This window comes from Capsicum annuum, chromosome 10 (genome assembly GCF_002878395.1).
Source record: "Capsicum annuum cultivar UCD-10X-F1 chromosome 10, UCD10Xv1.1, whole genome shotgun sequence".
In the NCBI taxonomy this organism is placed as follows: Eukaryota; Viridiplantae; Streptophyta; class Magnoliopsida; order Solanales; family Solanaceae; genus Capsicum; species Capsicum annuum.
In genome coordinates, this window is record NC_061120.1 from 74036000 (window position 1) to 74055963 (window position 19964).

Consider the following 19964-nt stretch of genomic DNA (forward strand, 5'->3'; position numbering starts at 1 on the left):
TTAATCAGAGAAAGACTCCGTGCTGCTCAGAGATGACAGAAGTCTTATGTAGATGTTCGTAGAAAAGATCTAGAGTTTGAGGTTAGTGATCATGTCTATCTAAAGATCTCTCCCATAAATAGAGTGAAGAGATTCGGCAAGAAAGGAAAGCTCAGTCCTCGATATATCGGTCCCTTCAAGATTCTCAGTTATTTCGGCAAGGTAGCTTATGAGTTTGAATTGCCTTTAGATCTAGCCTTAGTTCATCCAGTCTTCCATGTCTCTTTTCTCAAGAAGTGTATAGGTGACCCACCAGTCGTAGTCCCTATTTAGAGCATTGATGTTCAGAACAATCTCTCTTATGAAGAGATTCTAGTCAAAATCTTAGACTATCAGACTCGTAGATTGAGGAACAAAAAAGTCCCTCTAGTTAAAGTTCTTTAGTGAAATCAGTCCATCGAGGGAGATACTTGGAAAGCAGACATGTGTACCAAGTATCCTCACCTCTTCTCCACCAACTCAGATCAAGCTCAAGGTAACAGTTCTCCTTAAGCTTACTCAGTTTCATGATCAGTGTTCATCAAAAACTTGGTATTTAGTTTTATGTTCATATTCCCAATATAAACTTGGTGTCAAGTACCATTGCATATTTATTCCTGCATTCATGTATCAGCTCAGTTATATAATTATGCATCAGAAATGCATTCTCATTGTGAGAAACTTAGTTCCTCGAAACATTCAGTCATGCATTCATAAATCAGTTACACATGCATCAGATATGCATTTTTAGTATGTTATGTTCAGCTTGTTAGTCATGAGATAATGTTCCAGTTATTTATGTTCAGTTCATGTTCAGATTATTATTTCCCCTCTCAGTCAGTCTCATTTGAGGATGAATGTTCTCAAGGGGGAGATATTGTAATACCCCAAAGATTTCTAGTAAATTTCGTTCCAAGAATACCTAGTATTAGCTTCTAAAGTGAATGATAATTATTACATGAGGAATTTTCAAGATTTTCACTTTTTTTCATGTGGAAAATTCAATAAGATTTCCATCGATATATGATTCGCTTAAATCCAATAACTGGATAAGAATTTATGACTATTTCAAGTTCCCATCATAAAACAGCACCATATTAGTCAGTGGTACACCGTGCCATAAGAGAAAATGGCATTTGGCAATTTCTAGTAGGTGTCCGCAATTATGGCGCGTCGCGCTAGCACTAAAATTCAAAATTTTCCTTTTTCCAGTGTCTTTGCGCGATTTCCCCCGCACCGCACCAAATTTCCAAGTCACGAAGGAAGGGGCAACACGATGGCTCCGCGTCACGCTATCCTTCAATTTACCAATTATTAATTTTTATTGACACATCGCGATAACGCCGTGTCACGCCAGGGGCCCAGTTTGGGAAAATTTTACTGAAATTAAAAGATGCATCCTAGGTTAAAAGGGTCAATTTCCTACTCCTATTTAAACCCAATAACATGTGATTTAGCTATTCTTCACCAAAAATATACTATTTTGTCTCAAGTTTCTCTCAAGAACAAGCTAGGGTTTCTATTGGGGATTCAAATTCAAGAAGGTTTCACCATCAATCTTCACGAAATCACGAACTAAGGTATGCATAGTGTTCATTCATGGTCTTCTTTCGTCCATGAAGCCCAAGAATCGCTTTTCTAAATTCAAGTTATGGATTTTCTTATAAATTTCATGATTGGGCTGCTTTTGTTCATATTGATAATAAGTAATTGAATTGTATTCCATGAAAGAGTGTTAAACTCCATATGGGTTGATTTGTATCAGTATAGATTCATGAAACCCTAGGACTAAACCCTTGAATGATTAAATTGGAATTGAATCACGACTGTTAATTGTTGTATGATGTTGTTTACACATTCTATGCCTACTATATTTTTAGTTGAATGCCTAGATAAAGGGAAAGTATCTAATTAGCATGATATCATGAAATCTCCATGTACGTACAAGCTTATACCTATCACATGTTTGATAAAATGCTTCAGTAAATGTATTATGATGATTATTATGTATTCAAGTAAGTCATGCTTCCATCGAGTCCTGGAGGTACTTGTACTCGATACACTAGCTGTGTACCTAGAGCCATGTCATGTTTTCATGATACTCTCAGTCAAGCTATGACTCCTTAGACTTCAGATAGTCTTATGACTCAAGAAATCTCCATGATCTCATGACTCAGTCAGTTGTTAGATATCAGTAGTATTCTGTCAGTTAATGAAACTTAGTAACTCAGCTCATGTTCAGTTCAGTAAGTCATGTTCAGTATCCATTCATATGGGAGTAGGAATTAGCACCGAGTGAACCTAAAGATGGGGACACACACTATCAGATGAGGGTGTGATCCTTAGAAGTCATCCTTGCATTCCAGAACTATGTAGCCAGCATAGGTTGAGACATCAACACTATCTGATAAGGGTTGGTGAGGTGGATAAGCATTGTCAAATAAGGGCCCCGCCATTCTCTTTTGGGGACACTACCAGATAAGGATCTCTCACAGCTTATCCTTACCAGTGGTGTAATTTTGACACCCTTCCAATTGGGGTTACAGATTGGACCCCAGCTCAGGTATAATAAAGTATCAGGGGCATGTTGGTTAAATACTACTTCCCTCAGTTTCAGTACCAATCTCAGTAAAAGAACTCAGATAGTTCTTCAGATTCAAGACTGTCAGATACTATTGACTCAAATACAGTAATGAACTCAGATGGTTCTATCAGATTCAGGACTGTCAGATACAGTCTCCCATGTTATAAGTTACATTCAGATACAACTATTTATGCTATCATTTATATCAGTTATTACTATCTCATGTCATCAGTATTTAGATTCTGTAATCATAATATCACAGTGTCAGTTACAGTTACGTATTTATGTATGCATTCTCACATTCATGTTAGACAGTCAGCTAGCATTATTCATGCATGTTAACCCTTACATTAGCCTACCTCATATGTATACTCAGTAAATTCCATTGTACTGACACATTTGCGCTATGGTGCTTTTTTTTTTATGTTACACCATAGGTTCAGAGACACGAGTTCTAGATCAAAAGAAGATTCCAGTCTCAATAGTCAGAATAGAAGTGAGTCCTCATCCTCTAAGGACATGATTATTTCTCCACTATTTCATTAATTAGTTATTAGTTGGAGTTAGTTGGGGATATGGCCCATCAACTCCTTATTTAGATTATTCAGGTAGTAGAGGCTTTCAGACTAGATGCAGACTATTGTGTTTCAGACTTTAGTGTTTACAGTTTTGTTTTGGGTATTGTATTACCCCACAGATGTTATCTCATCTATGTTATGTTCAGTATTGAACCTTATGTCCTTTCAGTGTATGTTTCCGCATTATTCAGTATTTTATGCAGTATACAGGTACATATATCAGTCATGGGTTAGCTTATGGTCCTTTGGGGTCATGAGCACCTTATAGCATTCTGGTTCAGCAAATTGGGCTATTACACCAACTCATCCTAAAAAGTTTTTTAAAAGTATGAAGTGAACACATACACCCAAACTAAAAAAATAGACACCGTCACACCATAAAGTCAAAAAATCTCACAAATATAGATATGATCTACCTTGTAGCACTGTAAGAGACTTGCATAGGAAGGAAATACGTGGACTTAGTCAATTAATCTATGATGGCCCAAGCACTATCAGAGCCATGGGAAGTCTGAGACAATCTGGTTATGAAATCCATGGTAATCCGTTCCTATTTCCACTCGGGAATGCATAATCTGAAGTAATCCTCTAGGTCTCAAATGGTCGGCCTTCACCTACAATAACAAAGGCAACGAGCTATAAAATCCACTATATTCTTCCTCATACCTCTCCACCAGCAATGCTACCTCAAATTATGATATATCTTGGTCACTCCCAAGTGGATAGAATACCTAAAATAATAAGCCTTCTCTAAAATCAATCTAATCTAATCACCCACTCTCAGCACACAAACTCGGCCTCTAATTCTCAAAACCCCATTCAAATTAAGTGAGGATTCCTTAGACTCTCCATTCAACACTTTATCTCGAATCGATCTCAATCCCCCATCATCAAATTAATGAGCTCAAATATGCTCCATAAAGAAAGGCTTAGCCTTTACAAATTCCAAAACACACCAGGTGTCGAAATATTAAGCCTAACCATCTGGTTAGCTAAAGAATAAACCTCTAAGTCTAAAGGCCTCTCTTGTATCAAAATATGAGCCAAGTTGCCCATGCTAGTTGAATTTTGGCTTAAGTTATCTGCAACCACGTTAGCCTTACTCGAATGATAAAGAATAGTCAATTCATAATCCTTGAATAACTCAAACCAACAATGCTGCCTCATATCATAATCTTGCTTGGTAAAGATGTATTGAAGGCCTTGATGATCCAAGAAAATCTTACAACATACTCCATACAAATAGTGCCTCCATAACTTCAGAGAAAAAAAACCCATGTACAACTTTAAATCATGGGCAGGGTAATTCCTCTCATGAGGCTTCAACTGAAAAGAAGCATATGTAATCACCTTACCTTCATGCATCAACACAACACCTAACCTAACACCTATGAAATTACAAAATACGGTGAATCCCATTCCCTCCTTAGGCCAAGTTAAGATAGGAGCTGAAGTCAACAAATCCTTGAGATTTTAAAAACTCACTTCACTCATATCAGACTACTAAAATAAAATCTTCATCGAAGTTAACTTAGTCAAAGGATCTACAACAGATGAAAAGTCATCAATAAAATATTGATAATAACCTTCTAAGCCTACAAAACTCTAAATCTCGATGATTATAGTAGGTCAAGAACAATAGCTAACTACTGTAATCTTGGCTAGATGAACCATAATACCCTCCTCAATTACCACATGACCTAAGAAAGAAACAACTTCCAATAAAAACTCACACTTGAAGAACTTGTCATACTTCTCATCTCTCAATCTGTAAAGCACAATCTTCAAATACTCCTCATGCTCAACCTCTCTTAGAATAAATCAAGATATCATCTATAAATATAATAATAAAGAAGTCAAGATACAATCGAAACACCCAGTCCATCAACTCCATGAATGTAGCTAAGGCATTGGTCAATCGAAAAGACATAACCAAGAACTCATAATGACCATATCGAGTCCTTAAGGCTATCTTTGGAATATACAAAGTTCTAATCCTCAATTGGTGATAACCATACCTTAAACCAATCTTTGAAAACACTGTAGCACCCTGAAGCTGGTCAAATAGATCATCAATATAAGAAAAATGATACTTATTCTTAACCATCACCTTGTTTAACTGTCGATAATCAATACACATCCATATAGTCCCATCCTTCTTCTTCACAAATAAAATAGGCTCACCCTAATAAAATACAGTACGTTGGATAAATCCTTTATCCAAAAACTCTTGCAACTGTTCCTTCAATTCCTTTAACTTGGCTAGGGCTATTCTATAAGGAGAAATAGAGATGGGATTGGAACCCGACTCAACATCAATGGCAATATCAATATCATGATCTGGAGACATACTAAGAAAATTAGTAGGGAACACATCTATAAGTTCTTAGACAACACGAACTGAATTTAAGAAAAAAGGTCAAACAATACAAGTATTCTGAATTTGATCCAAATAAGTTAAACATCCTCTCTCAACTAATCTATGAGCCTGAACATAAGATATGATCCTCTTAGGACCCGAATAAAGCACACCTTTCAAGTTATCCGTGGCACACCCGAGGAAGCTAAAGTCATGGTCTTAGAAAAATAATCTAAGATAATATGATAAGGAGCTAACCAATCCATACACAAAATAACATCAAAATTAATCATATATAACACAAGAAATCTACCAAGGTATCATTCCCAGCTAAAGTCACGACACAAGTTTAATAGATAATAACACTTAACATACACTATAAATTTAATACAAGGCAGGCATTGTCAATATATACCCAACATAAGTCAGGGTCAAATCCTCGAAGAGTGCAAACTTAGTTTTCAAAGCTTACATGTGTTGAGAGTTAACTATGTGTTAACCCATAGTGAACTAATTAAATAACACATGAAAATAATTAGGGAGTTTGATTTAGAAGTTTGTTAACACAATCATAAATAACACTAATACCAGATCAAATAATTTATAGTTATTACAAAATTAAGAATAACCTTTGGGTTATGCTATCCTAGGTGGTATTCATGCATGGGTTATCAATAGTTAGTCCAAGTTTATCAAAGGGTTTTGGGTAGTTTAGATTTAGGGTCTTAGTGTTAACCATTCGACAGAGCACCAAATTTCATTAATGGATTTTTTTGAACACCTCATGAACATGATAAGTTTACCAATCCATTACCTCAAACTAGCATCCTTATTTCTAAGATGATGCTTATGAAAATAGCTAACTGAAATAACACCCTTATCTCTGAGATGATGCTAGGAAAGAAGCTAATTTAAGTTGTGTTCACAATTAATCCTCATCCATATCCCTCTTTTAAGGATTATATGGGATCCAACAAAATTAGAGTTTCACTCTTAATTATCAATTCAAACATAAAGTAAGAGCAAAACCCATCACAATTAACTAATTATTTAGACTAACAATCATCACCCACACATTATTCACCACCTAATCAAACATAACCCCAAGATATAAGTTTATTTACTCATGAAATTAAATATAATAAATATAACCAAATTGGTATGCAATTCATTCATCATAAGTAAAACAACTATAAATCCTAACTTCAATTTCAATCTACAACCAAATCTCTCTTGGAATAATACTAACAATTTTTACTTTACTCAATATAAATGTTTTACTCTCCAAAACTATAAAATTAGATGTGGAAAATTTTGTGGGTTCATCCTTTTATATTTTGGAACTAAACTTTGTGATCTGCCAAACCTATCACGATCGCGCTACCGTAGTTATGGTCACAGTTTCGCAATCATGTGGCATCATATTATTATCGCCATCCTTAAATTTTTTGATTGATCATAATCGCAACCCTCAGGTTACAATCGCAACACCTGAGGGTAGTAAAACACCCTGGGTTTTGACCCTTATAAAAATTTCTCAGTTTTTGACTTTTGGACATCATACAACTATGGTGTATGATTCATATAATATGGTATGAGTTAGGTAATCCAATCATATGTTGTCTAGTGGTGGGTGGTGTTGGGAAGTTGAGTTTCTAGAATAAGTACGACTAGGTGGGTACGAGTTGTATGGTTGGTGATGGTTCATTGGTTTAGGTTTTCTTCACTTAATCTAAAACTTAGTAACTTAATTTGGATTTTAGTATGAGTGGTTCACCATAAGTTATGAGTATAAGGCCTGAGTCGTATTGTCTAACTCATATGTTGGACAACATTCATGCCTTTATGATTCTACCTAGGGTACAATTTCATGGTACTAATCATATGGTTAGGTATGGTTTAGCTTGGGTGGTTGTATGTTGGACATGTTGGGGTCCAAGGGGAGGCCTAGGTACGAGTGGTGGGTACCACTTGTATGGTAGGGTATGATTGTTATGGGGTGGTCATACCATCCTGCAGGAATTTTAAGTAGTTTAAGTTGGGGGTAATCGAGACATTTTTCCTCTTAACCTCTTAAGGCCCCATGACTTATAACACTCTTGGGACATCATTTAACTTAATTTTAATCACTCAAACTCTCTTAAGACACGCTCAAATTCTCTCAAGGCTCTTGGGTCAATGAAGGCTAGGGTTTCATCAATAGGATCAATTTGGGGCTTACAAGGATGATTTTTCTCCATCATCTTCGTATATGTTACTCCTTCCTTATTGTTAGTTCAAACAAAAGGCATATTTTATGAATTGTTTTTCTATCATAAATTTTGTGCGGTTTTGGGTTTTCAAATTTATGTTGGAGATTTTGGTTACAATGGTTGGTTATGGTTTCCTATGAATTTTACTTATGGTTTTAAAATTATCATGTTAGTTTGAATATTTGGTTGCATGATAATGGTTAATTGGTACATGGTTTTATCTTTTGAAATACTATGCCCTAAACATATTTGATAAAATGCCTATGAAAATGTTTTACGTTAAATTATTGGACTTTCGTTGAACTATGCATCATATAACTTGTTAATGGAACCCTAAATGGTATAAATAGTTTCAATATTTTGAAATAGTTAAATGGTAAGGTCCTGGTTATTATGGTTGGTTAATTGAAATCCTTGTGGGGTATAAGGGAATCCCCCAAGCAAACTTAATAACAAACACCTTGCGAGGTACATGGGATTCCCCCCAGTCAATATAATAATGTAATCTATGGGTACATAGGAATCCCTTCTTTTTTGAAAAAGTTGACTAAGGACATTTGTTGTAAGCTTTAGTCGGTATGACGATACCACTACTTATAGCCTTGGCTAATAATTAATAAAATAGTGTTTTGGTTGTGTGGTAATGGTTTTAATTGGGCAATAATGGCAGGGTGTGATAGCTAACTGTGAAGATATGAGTCCAAAGGATGGACATTAGAAACTCATATTTGCTGATATTAGTATTGGTCATGGCGATCATATATGATACTTATGGGGTACACAGGAATCCCTACATACACTTGTACATATGTATCATGGAGAGTGAAGGTCACTCGAGAATCCCCTACTCCTAAGGTATCTTTGGTTTGTGTGGATACATATATCGGCACCCATTTAGGGGGTTACACTGGACCCACATAGCCCTTGGGTGGTTCTAAGATGGTTAAGCTACACATATCTAGGTTAATGGTTTTAATGGTATTCTAAACCCATTTTTCTTTCCTAGCATTGTTATATATATGTATGTATGGTTGTGAATGCATATGGTTAGTTTACTTGGTTTTAAAGATTGGCATTATTTTATTCTTATCTTGAGTACATGATAGTTCTCACCCTCTAACTCATCTTCGGGCGGTTGTATCCCCACACAATGTAGGAACCGACCATTCTACTCCTCCTGCTTAGTACTCAGATTTAGGATTAGCTCAGTTGGATTAAAGTAGTGAACTTTTTTTTTTGGAAGGCTCCATTTCAGATCATGGATATTTTAGCATAATTTGTTCATATTATATATAATGTTTTTGGCTATGGTTAGGGGCTTGTACCAACTAGATATTATTTTACTTTTGGTTAGAGGCTTTATGGAACTACTATGGGTTGGTATGGAAGGTGTTGGTATTAGTGTCAGCCTTTGTAATTACATTGGTATTGGGGCTGACACCGATTGACTATATTTGATTTATGATCATTCTATTTTGTTTTGGATAATCTATACATATTATATTCAGAACTCATTTGACATGGGATGTATGGATTGGTTTTGGTATGATTATTGGATGGGTTTTGGATACTTGGACTTGATTGGGTTGGTCACAGTTATGGACCTATCCTAGAATCTGGATTGGTACAAATACACTATCTTATTATATGTTCAGAATTTATCTGACTCAGGGTGTGTATTTAGATAGTTGTGTTAGGTATATGGGATGGTTCGCGGTCTTGGTTGGACTTGGGATGCCCATTATGATAAGGCTCGAGTTTCGGTCATGTCAAGTTAATATCAGAGCTTTAGGTTCATGTTCAATTAGGAGTCCACAAAGCCGTGTCGAGTAGAGTATCTTTTAAGGGTATGTAGCACCCTACACTCATAATAGAGAGGCTACAACGCATTTAGGAAATGTTTGTCTTCTTTATGTTCTATTTTCAAACTAGGAGTCTAAGGTATTACATTCTTTTGATTTCTGTTTGCTTGTCTTTCAGATCATGCCTCGATGATCTAAAGTTCACAAAAACTCCTTTATCCCAACAGGGGTCAATATTGATGGGACACACTCTACTCAGGGGATCCATACTCTATCTAGGGTTCTAGTCCCTTATATTTCTAGAGTTCCACCAGTTCCATCCAGTCCTTTTTAGGCAGACATGATGAGTTTCAAGTTTTTTCAGTCCATCCATGTGATTTCTTAGTTGGTAGCTTCTCAAGCTGAGCGTAGTATATCTGGTATTCCATATTCTGAGGCCACAAGGGTTGGCAATTTCATGAGGTTAAATCCTCTAACTTTTACTGGTGTTAAGGTGGAGGAAGATCCTCACATTTTCTGGATGAGATGGAAAAATCTTCAGGGTCATGCAAGCCATAAATGTGAAAGAGGTGAATTTTGTTACCTATCAGCTAAAGGATATGACGTATCAATGGTATGAGGAATGGGATCAGGCAAGGGGTGATGTTGAGGAGTTATCTTTATGGAAAACATTCTTTAATGCATTTCTGGACCACTTCTTTCCTCAAGAGTTGATGAAAAGTGAAGAAAGAGAAATTTGTTAATCTGAAATAGGGGAAGACATCTATCTAGGAATATGCCTTAAAATTTTACCAGTTGTCTAGGTATGCTTTGGAAATGGTGTCTGATATGAGGGCCAAGATAAGAAAATTTTCTTCAGGACTATCTCGTGAGTTGATCCTTCAAATCAAGACTGCATTGTTTATTAAGGACATGGATATCTCTAGGTTAGTGGTCCATATGCAATAGGTGGAGAAAAAAAAAATAAAGTAGACTAAGGTAGAGGAAAGACAGGGTAAGAAGTTTAGGTTCTTTGAGCAGGATAGACAACAACAAAATGGCCAAGATGGTGGTAAGTGGCAAAAGAAAAGTGGGGGATTTCTGGTTCTTTCTCCACATCTAGTACTCCTTACCTGAAGCAGTTGAGAGACATGCGTCGATAGGGTGGTGATAACTTCAAAGCACAGGGTGCCCAATCTCAGGATAGTGAGGCTTAGTCGACCTTACTTTGTCCTTCTTGTAGGTTCTGTGGTTGGTTACATTGGGGTTTTTATGATAAGGGGAGGGACAAGTGCTTTAAATGTAGTTTGTCAGGACATATTCTTAGAAATTATCTAGTTGGTAAGGTTGTTTTGGGAGAGAAAAAGGTTCAAGTTGCCTCTTTATCTGCTACTACACCCAGGGGTGCTTCTTCTGCATCTATTTTTGCTTCTAGTTCCAGCATAGTTTGGAATTGGTTATATGCTCTTGCTACCCGACATGAGTCTGAGGCATCGCTTGTTGTCGTGACAGGTATGTTACAACTCTTTTCTTATGACATGTATTATTTACTTGATTCAGGGTCAACTTTCTCTTATGTGACCTCATTTGTGGTTTTGTATTTTGGTTTTGTTCCATAGGTTATTTTTGATCTTTTTCTATTTACCCCGATAGGTGACTCTGTGGTTGATAGAAGAGTCTATAGAGGGTGTGTGATATCTGTTGGAAGTAAGGAGACTTTGGTAGATTTTTTCGAATTAGATCGGGTGGTTTCAATGTCATTTTGGGGATGTATTGGTTACACTCGTGCTGCATATTCTTAGATTGTTAGACACGTAAGGTTGTGTTTAGGTTCCTTGGTGAATTTATTATTGAATGGGAGGGTAGTTCCCTAGCTCCTAAAGAGAAGTTTATGTCATGTCATACATCTCAAAGGTTAATCTCTAAAGGGTGTCTCTATCATTTGGTTCAGGTTAAAGACTCTAACTCAGAAGGTCCTTCTTTGCATTCGGTTTCAGTGGTGAATGAGTTTCCTGAGGTATTTTTGGATGATCTTCCTGGTGTTCCTCCGAATAGTGAGATTGATTTATGGATTGATTTGTTTCCGGACACTCGTCCAATATCTATTCCTTCTAATAGAATGGCTCCAGCTGAGTGATCTGAGGTGTATTTATGCACTTTAGTGTTGTTTTCCTAACTTATTTAGCCTTGTTTTGAGGGAAATTCGTGTTCTTTATGTGTTAATGATGATATAAATAAGCATCTAAGTGTTTAAGTATGTGATTATAATGTTTAAAGGTGTTTTCAAACAAGTTTGGGTTCAAATCGATCATTTAGAGTATAGACGAGAAAACTGGTTTTACTAGCTTGAGCTAGGTGGTGTTCTAGTCTATCGCGATGGATTCTAATGTGTTGAATGAGTTTCTAATGGTTGTATTTTGTAATTATGTGTGTAAAAACTTGTTTATAGTGTTTAAAGTACAATTTAATCAATCCGAGAGTCAAAACCAAGTTAAAGATAAAAATGGGTCAAACTAGTATTCTTAGCTTAAATTTCTAGTTTGTTGTCTTGGATGTTGTATTTTTTTGAGCTATAATTTATTGTTTTTAATGCTATAAGATTCTTTATGAGTATATTATGATTATAAATTAATGATATACAAGCTTCAATTCAAGTGGAAACATCACAAAAAGGCTTGGAATGGATCAACGAAAGCATGACACAACTTGACACGAATTTGACACCTTAGATGTCAAGGGCGCGTAGTGGTCTTAAACAAAGGACAACTGGTGATTTCCACACTTGTTTGGATTCCTAAGGAATCCAAAACTATTTGTATCCATGATAATGGCATGCCACACAGTTGGACACACAAAATTAGCCCCACGACGCGACCTAGTGCAAAAATGCGGCAGTTTTGTCCTCATATAAATAGGACATTTGTACTTGATGTTATACACATTGGACGACTTTGAAACTTTTAGAGGGGATGGAAGACACTTTAATTAGGGTTTTTCTTCTTTAACTTTATCTTTGTAATGTATTTTATCATGGATTCATATATCTTGATTATGGTTGTGTCTATTAATGGCTAAAAGCCCCCTTTATGTATGGCTGACATAATTCCCCTTTTCACTATTGGGGGAAGAGAAAAAGTGGTTGAACGCTGAGATAGTAAATTCAATCACAACCTGGGATGACTTAGCCCAGAAATTCTTCATTCAATTATTTCCATCTGGCAAGACTACAAGACTTTAAAGTGAGATTGTGTGCTTCAAACAAAATCCAGATGAAAATTTGTATCATGCTTGGGAGTGGTTCAAAGTACTTTTTTAGGACTGTCTGCATCACAGCAGTCCAACAAGGTATTAGCTCACACTATTTTTAAAGCACTTGACTATAACACAAAAATTTTGCTAGATTCAGCTATAGGTGGTCAAGGTTTGGAGTTGACAAATAATGAGCTTTATACTTTGTTGAACCGAATTGCACAAGGAAATTTTGAGTGGCATTCAGACTTAAGAAATGACATAATAAAGGTTGCAGGTAAACCAATTTACTACTATCTTCGCCCAAATTTCTGCACTGTAAAATTAGATAACCAATATGAAGTTAGGGTTATACATCCTGCATCCACAGTTAATGTATTTCAACAAACTACAGGTTGGTGTAAGTTTTATGGTAACAATGGGTATTCAATGACTATATATGCTACAAATCCCGAGTCTGTGATATCTGTGGGCAATGCTTAAAGGACGAATTATGGGAATGCCTATAATCTGAAGTGGCTGACTCAACCCTCAAACCAATAATTGGACACCCAACAATAGTAGTTTTAGTAGCAGTATGTTTAGAATAATTAGGCCACAACTTAGAGTAGCAATGTGGAAGAGATGATAAAGCTAAACATGGCTACTCAAGCATAATTTGTAGCAGATATAAAGAGCCAACAAATATCTACAAGGAGTTTGGAGTTGTAAATTGGTTAGTTTGCGAAGGCACAAAATACCAGGCCTCAAGTTTGTTTGCCAAGTGGTACTGAAAATCCTAAACAAGTTATGAAAATAAATTTAAGGAGTGGTAAGGAACTTAATAAATAACCTCCAAAGAAAAGTAAGAAGGTAGATGCTGATTTGGTTCCTAAGAAGGTAGATGACAAAGTTGCTAAAAATTTAAGGAAGTTTGAGTACTCAAAAACCACAGCTATTGAAGAGGTAAAGAACATCCCACCGCTAACTTTCCCATAGAATCATATGCAAAAGGGGATGCATGCTTCAAGAAGTTCTTTGGCATGTTTAAAGAACTTTATATTAACCTTTCTCTTTTAGATATTTTGCAGGAAATGTCGAAGTACACTAATTACTTGAAGGATGTGGTCACTAAGAAAGTTAAACTACATGATGTTGAGACAATATAACTCACTGAGAAGTTTAGTTCTGTGGTGATGCAGAAAATGCCCTAATAGGTTAAAGACCCTGGGAGTTTCACTCTTTCGATTTAAATTAGCAATAGTGAGGTGGTCTAAGCACTTAGTGACTTGGGGATAAGTATCAACTTGATGCCTCTCTCTTTTTTTAACACCTTAGGCCTGGGGAAGCTAGGACCGAGTATTGTGATACTCTAATTGGTAGACCCAACCCTATACCATCTCGAAGAAGTCATAGAGGATGTTCTCATCAAGGTTGGTAAGTTTATTATTCCTACTGACTTTATTGTTTTAGATTTTTAGGCAGATGAAAGAGTGCCAGTCATCTTTGGATGTCCATTCTTAGCATCAAGAGGAGCTTTGATAGATGTGAGAGAGGGCACACTTACAATGAGGCTGGATGATAAATAGACGGTACTCAAAGTATACAAACCGGTCAAAACACTATCCCACTATAAAGATTTGTGCATGATTACAATGATTGAAGGGGATAAGTGTAGGGTGGTGGAGTCTATCCTAGAAAATACCTCTTCAAACTTTCTTATTGAGCTGCCAAAGTGACAAATACCACAATCCAACATGATGTAAATTGATGATCCTGAAAATACTATTATTTAGAAAGCTATTGACCTTGGGAGTTCACACTCAATAGTTCAGAAACAAATAAGAAGATGGCGTCCTATTGTGTAGAAGATGATGAAATAACATGGATAAGTCATAGATTGGGTCATGCTACGACACTAAATTAGGTGATGTTTGGGAGGCAACCCAAGTTTAAGTAGGTTTTATTTTTAGTAGTTTTGTTTTTACTTCACTGGTTTTTGTTCTTGTTCAGTCACAGGTTGATGGGAAGTTTGAGTACCTAAAAAACTGAGCTAAGGAACATGGAGAAGACTAAGTGTGGGGTCTACGGACCCTCTTGATGTATATAGATGCTACTAGATAGGTCTAGAGGCATCAAAGAGTATTTCTATCTTTACTTTTAAATTATACATTAGGGACAAAGTATATTTTTAAGTATGGGGTGGAGAAATTCTCCTTTTTAGGAGTAGTTTTAATTTTTTTATGTGTGAGATGTTCTTGTTGGTGCTATAGTTGATTACATGATGCAAGTGTTTTTGTTGTAAAGAGCATATTGATAGTGTGAATTACTACTTTTTGAGACCCTTAGGCTCATGATTATGACTCTTGTACTTATTGTCTTAATGTTGAATCCATGTGATTGTTTAGTTGAAAGTCTATGATGATCTTACTTGAGTTGAGCATATGCCATGTGTGTGTGAGGTGTTGTATATTCCTTGTTGCATGTGATGTCTAAAACTTGCCTGGTGTGTGAGCAAAGAAAAATAAAGAGTGTGGATTTAGGAGATGATATATACATTTCTTTGATAGCCTGGTTTCATATCATCTTTTACCTACCATTATGCATAATCCTAATTAGCCCCATTGAGCCTTTAACTTTTTTTCTTTGGCAGCCTCATAAGTAGCCTAAATTCTCTTCTTTGATTGACCATAATTTGATCCAGAGATCCCAAGTGTTTTAGTTGAAATCTAATTAAGTTAAGGAGTTGGAAAGTTAAGAAGGAAAAGGTGAAACTGAAGCCTCTAAGTAATGGCTATTGGCATTAAAAAATTTATGCTAAAAAATTGAATCATGAATTAATAGACAATACTCCCACCATATTTTATATGAATGAGCTTAATAAGATGGGGTAAAATTATGTATATGTGAAGGGTGTAGAGGTGAGAGTTGGTTGTTAACGATTAATCTTAATTGTATAATGTGATATATTAAAGCACTTAGGGAAGATAGTCACTATTACTGGCCAGAATAGTTCCTACCCATCCCTTTTTTAGATTGCATTACAACTCATAAATACCTATTTGATCCTAAGCTTAATAGTCAAATATTAATGAAGCACTACACTAAGGGCAAGCATATGGTTCATCATTTGTAACTTGTGAATTCTTTATGAGAGTGAGCGCAATTTGATCTTGTTCCCATTATGTATAAATGGTATTATTGTGAGTGATTATGGGTAAATATCTTATTGTGAGGGAACATGTTTGATGATAGTTGGGTGATTTATATGATGTCTTTGATTGAACAATATGTTTGAGTTTTCCAAATAGGTGAGTCAATTCTTGAGGCTAGGACATTTTGGAGTATTGTTCTTGAACTTTCAATTATGTACATACTATGCTTAGTGTAGAAACTTGCATTCTATGTAGTCAGTATAGTGCTAGCATGAGTATCTTTATTGTTGTATAAGTCTATAATAAGCTCAGCTTATGATGCTTACAGTAAGGAGTTGTTCGAGAATGAACAAGGCTTTAAGTATGGGGTGATGATCTGTGGTGTATTTTTGCACTTTAGTGTTGTTATCCTAGCTTATTTAGCCTTATTTTGAGGTAAATTCATGTTCTTTATGTGTTAATGATGATATAAATAATCATCTAAGTGTATAAGTATGTGATTACAATGTTTAAAGGTGTTTACAAACAAGTTTTGTTTCAAATCGATCATTTAGAGTCTAGACAAGAAAACTAGTTTTACTAGATTGAGCTAGGTGATATTCTAGTCTATTGCGATGGATTCTAATGCGTTGAATGAGATACTAATGGTTTTATTGTGTAATTATGTGTGTAAAAACTTTTTTATAGTGTTTAAAGTACAATTTAATTAATCGAAGAGCCAAACCAAGTGAAAGATTAAAAGGGGCAAAACTAGTATTCTTAGCTTAAGTTTGTAGTTCGTCGTCTTGCATGTTGTGTTGTTTTGATCTCTAATTTGTTGTTAATAATTATATATTATGCTTTTTGAGTTGATTATGATGATACATGAAGTATATACAAGCTTCAAATCAAGTATAAACAACACCAGCATAAGACACAACTTGACGTAAATTGGACACCTTGGATATCAAGGGCATGTCGTGGTCTCAAACCAAGGCCAACTAGCGTGTTCCACAAATTTTTTGGATTCCTAAGGGACCCAAAATAGTGGGTATCCATTATAAGTGTTCTTTATGAAGTTAGACGCATAAAATTAGCCCCACATCGTGGCCTAGTATAAAAATGTGGCAGTTTTGTCCTCCTATAAATAGGACACTTGTGCTTGATGTTATAGACCTTGGATGACTTTGAAACTTGGATAGGGACTGGAATACACTTAAAATAAGGTTTTTCTTCTTTAGCTATATCTTTTTGATCGATTTTATCATGTATTCATATATCTTTATTAAAGTTATGTCTATTAGCAGCTAAAAGCCCCTTTTTCAGGGTTAAAGCTAAGAACATGATTCTTGTTGCTTGGAATTGAATTGGGTTTGTTTATTTATAATATTTTATTATTTATTTACCATTATTATCATTATTGTAAGTATTTACAACCCTTGGGATATACTTATTATCATCTTTCTGAACTCAAGAGGGAAAATAAGATAATAGAATATGGGGGGTAAGTAAAGTAAGGTTCTTATTCCTTTATGAAATAAGGAATTTGAATTAGCATCTAGGGTATGCATATACCTAGAAACTTTTCTTGGTTCACTATGGGATGAAATATAAATGCGTTTAGCTTAGTGCTCACATCCCCGCTCAATAATGTAATTATGAGTCTGAGTTATATAGGTGGTTAGAGGTCGGGAGACCATGATCATAAAGTCAATCCTGTGAATCATCAATCAAGATAAATAACTTAACCAATGAATTTCAAATGCATATTATGAATGTTCGTAGTTCTTTAACCCCGGGTCTTTATTCACTAATTGTCCAAAATCATTACTTTTATTCATTGTTTAATTTACTTTTAGTTTACAATTCCTAAATCCTCTTGGTTACTTTATCTCAATAGTTGAACTAGAAATTGATAAATTGTCAACACAAGTCTTTGAGGGATCGATATTCGACTTTATTTTAAGACCACTATATTACTTGGTGAGAACACGTACACTTGCATGTGCACTTGGGCGCAACACTGAGTTAAGGGAAATCAAGGAGCAACTTAAGGATTTTTTGGATAATGGTTTCATCCATTCTAGTGTGTCCCCATGGGGTCCATCAATGTTATTCGTGCATAAGAAGGATGGTTCTCTCTGAATATATATAGACTATCGGCAGTTGAATAAGGTGACGGTTAAGAACAAGTATCCTCTTCCAAGGATAGATGACTTGTTTGATCAGTTTCAAGGAGCCAAGTTCTTTTCAAAGATAGATCTTTGGTCTGGGTATCATCAGCTTAAGATTAGGTAGGTGGATATCCCTAAGACTGCCTTTCATACTTGGTATAGGCACTTTGAGTTCTTGGTTATGTAATTCGGTCTAACTAATTCCTTGGAGACATTCATGGATTTGATGAATAGGGTATTTCATTAATTTTTAGATCTGTTTGTCATTGTGTTCATAGATGACATCCTGGTATATTCTAAGAGTGAGATGGATTATGCCAATCACCTCTGTGTGGTGTTGCAGACCTTGAAAGAATAATAGTTGTATGCCAAATTCTTAAAATGTGAATTCTAGTTAAACACTGTCACTTTCTTGGGTTATATTATTTCTAGTGAGGGGATTATGGTGGATCTGCAGAAGGTGGCGGTGGTTAAGAAGTGGCCTAGGCCTATGACTCCAACTGACATTCAGAGTTTCTTGGGTTTAGATGGGTATTATAGGAGATTTATAGAGAGCTTTTAGATGATAGCTGCCCCATTAACTAAGTTGACTCAAAAAAAGGTAAAGTTCTCTTAGTCGGATGCTTACGAGGGTAGTTTCAAGAAGCTGAAAGATAAGCTAACTTCAGCTCCAGTTTTGACTTTTCCTGAAGGCAATAAGGGGTTTGTGGTTTATTGTGATGCATCTTAGGTGGGACTTGGTTGTATTCTTATACAACATGGGAAGGTAATTGCCTATGATTTTAGGTAGTTGAAGGTACATGAGAGAAACCATCTTATTTATGATTTACAGATTTTAGCGGTGGTGTTCGGATTGAAAATTTGGCAAAATTATTTGTATGGAGTGTATGTGGACATCTTCTCAAATCATAAAACTCTACAGTATATGTTCACTCAAAAAGAGCTTAACCTCAGGTAAAGGAGATGGCTTAATCTTCTCAAGGATTATGACATAAGTTTTTGCTACCATCTAGGTAAGTCTAATATTATTATGATGCTCTTATCAGGTTGTCTATTTGGATTTTATCTCATGTCAATAAGGAGAGGTGGGAGTTGGTGAAATATATTCACCGCTTGGCTAACTTGGAGTTCACCTTTTGGACTTTGAGAATGGTAGTGTGTTGGTACAGGAAGTGGTTTGGTCATCTCATGGTGCAGAGATCAAGGAGAAGTAAATGATAGAACCTGGCTTGATAAAAATCAAGGGTGATGTAGGTGGGAAAAAGGTAAAGGTATTCGAGATCTGTGGTGATGGTACCTTGCGGTACCAAGAGAGGTTATGTATTCCTGACATCAATGGTTTGTGAGAAAATTTATTGGCTGAGGTGCATAAATCACACTATGTTGTTCATCCCAGTTTGACAAAAATGTATCATGATCTCAAGAATATGTATTGGTGAAATGGTATGAAAAAGGATGTGGATAATTTTGTGGCCAAATGTTTGGTGTGTCAACAAGTGATAATTGAGCACATAAGGCTCGGAGGCTTGTATCAGGAAATTGAATTGCTAGAATGGAAATGGAAGGTGATAAATATGGATTTTGTTACTAGTCTTCCTCGATCTCTAAATAAATTTAATTCGATTTGGGTTATCATAGATAGGATGACAAAGTTGGCTCACTTCTTGACAGTGAGGACCAACTTTTCGATTGAGGATTATGCGAGGTTGTATCTTAATAAGATTGTAAAGCTACATAGGGTACCTGTTTTGATTATTTCTAATTTGGTATACAGTTTTTATCTCACTTTTGTCGGTCGTTTTAGAAGGGGTTGGGTTCTAAGGTTAGTCTGAGTACTACTACTCACCCGTAGATGG

The 19964-nt window shown here is 35.7% G+C and overlaps 1 non-coding gene across 1 annotated transcript; it reads right to left on the bottom strand.

Annotated features, from left to right (window-relative positions):
• Nucleotides 1-12801: 12801 nt before the first annotated feature.
• LOC124888289 lies at nucleotides 12802-12908 on the bottom strand. The gene has a single exon (XR_007046417.1). It is a non-coding gene; the product is annotated as a small nucleolar RNA R71 (small nucleolar RNA).
• Between the last annotated feature and the right edge of the window lie 7056 nt (nucleotides 12909-19964).